Genomic DNA, 2,006 nt, shown 5'->3' with positions numbered 1-2,006 from the left:
GAGGAGGAAGAGGAGGAAGAGGAGGAAGAGGAGGAAGAGGAGGAAGAGGAGGAAGAGGTGCAAACCACAGCTCTGATGGACCAAACTGTATGTGGGCTCCTCCTTCCCTGAGGAGCAGTGGGAGTTCACAGCTGGACACTTCTGTGGCCGAGGTGGAGCCCTGAGCACCGTGGTGCAGGAGAAAGGCACCGGGGCTCCGTGGGCACTTCCCCAGATCTCTGCAGATCCCTCTCCTCCCGTTTTTCAGTTCAGTGCTCACTCCGGCCCTCGGGGGTGCTGGTTCTGGTGCCAAGCCGGGAGCTGGAGCTGGGTTGTTCCCCTGGGTGTCCCTCAGGCCCTCATTTCACGTTGGTCAAGCCCGGATTTGATCCATTCCCCTTGAACTGAAACCTCGGGCAGGGTTTAATCAAAACCATCCAGCACGCCCAGGGAAGGGGCTCGGGGGGAGAGGGGTCTGAGCTCGGCAGGGACCCCCTGCTCCAGGTCCTGGCAGCTCCTCCTCACATCCCATGGGCTCTCCCGGAGCAGCAAAGGGAATTTCCCTGGAGCCTGGGAGTTCCTGAAGGCCTTTCCAGCAGGAATGCCCCTGGCTGAGCTGGTGAGTCCCAAAAGGGCCCCTGTGGGGTCAGGGATGGGATTTCTGCCCCACGGGAAGGGGCAGAGCACGGGGGCTGGAGCAGGAGAGGAGAGGGGGGTGGCTGGGGGTGCTTTTTGGGATGGTGAGCTGGGTTTTGAGCCCCTTAGACCAACCCAGAGGGATGTGCTGGGGCTCTCCAGCCCGTGCCTCACCACCAGGTGCTCCAGCATTACCTCATGTCTCACTCAGTGGGTTTTTTTTAGAGCTGTCTGTGTTTTGTTCTGTTCTGTTTTGTTTTGGTTTGGGGTGGGGGTTTTTTTTGGGACATTTCTCAATCATTTCCAGCAAGGAAACAGCAAAAAATCACAAACCTTTCCTATTGTCTCTTCCTGCACCTGGTGGTCCCAGGAGCAGCAGGACCCGACAAACACATTTCCCTCGGTGAGGTGGAGGATGGATTGTCTCCGGTGACTGCAGGAGAAGTGGCAGGAAAAGCCCATTTCCTGCAGCCCAGGCTGTCCCCTGGTGCAGCAAACCAAACCTCTGTCCCCAGGGCCAGGTGGCTCCTGGCTGCATGGTGTGGCACAGATGGGACACAGGAATTCACCCGGCCCAGCCCAGCAGATTCCTGGGAAAGGCTGGAATTTGGGAGTCCCAGAGGTTCTCGGGGTGCCCAGGCCAGGCTCCTGCTGTGCCCCGTCCCCCTGGGTGTCTCCACTGCTGCAGGAGGTTCTGCTGCTCACTCCTCCCTGCTCCTCCCAAATTCCAGCCTGTCCTGAGGAGCAGGTGGAGGGGCTGGAATTAAATCCAGGAGAGCTCCTGGAGGAGTTGTTTGATGAGGAGGGAGCAGGGCAGGAGGAAAGGGCTGGGGAGCTGCTCTGTGGGCACAAATGGGGCTGGGGGCTCCTCTCCTTTCAAGTGAGAAATCAAAGCCCCGGCTCCAGGGGTCAGAGCCATTCCCAGACATAAAACGGGGATTATTCCATGTGGGAGCCCGGCTTTGCAGCAGCTCTGAGCAGTGCCAGGGGGCTGGGCTCCCTCCTGGGCTGGCTGTGCTGTCACCAGCCCTGCGTGACACCCACGTGTCCCCCGTGGTGGCCCTGGGGTGGCAGCCGTGCCTTTGCTGGGACAGGGCACTGGGTCAGCTGCTGCTGACACCGAGGACGAAGCAGCCACTTGCTCCTCCTGGGGCGATGACAGCCGCCAACTGTTCCTGTTTTTCAAGCTGGTTTTCAGCTCTGTCCTTCCCTAAATCCCTTCCCAGCCTCCCTGGGTTCCCCTGGAGATGAAAGCAGGGCCTCCTGCACGTATCCTGCCAGAGCTGCTGCTGGAGGAGCGGCTGTGGAAATGCTGCTGCCACCCTGGGCTGCTCCAGGGCAGATCTCCACTCCCAGGAGAGATCTCCACTCCCCTTCCTGGGGAGATCTCT

Source organism: Parus major, chromosome 22 (genome assembly GCF_001522545.3).
Source record: "Parus major isolate Abel chromosome 22, Parus_major1.1, whole genome shotgun sequence".
Classification (NCBI taxonomy): domain Eukaryota; kingdom Metazoa; phylum Chordata; class Aves; order Passeriformes; family Paridae; genus Parus; species Parus major.
Note: the sequence above shows the minus strand (reverse complement) of the source record.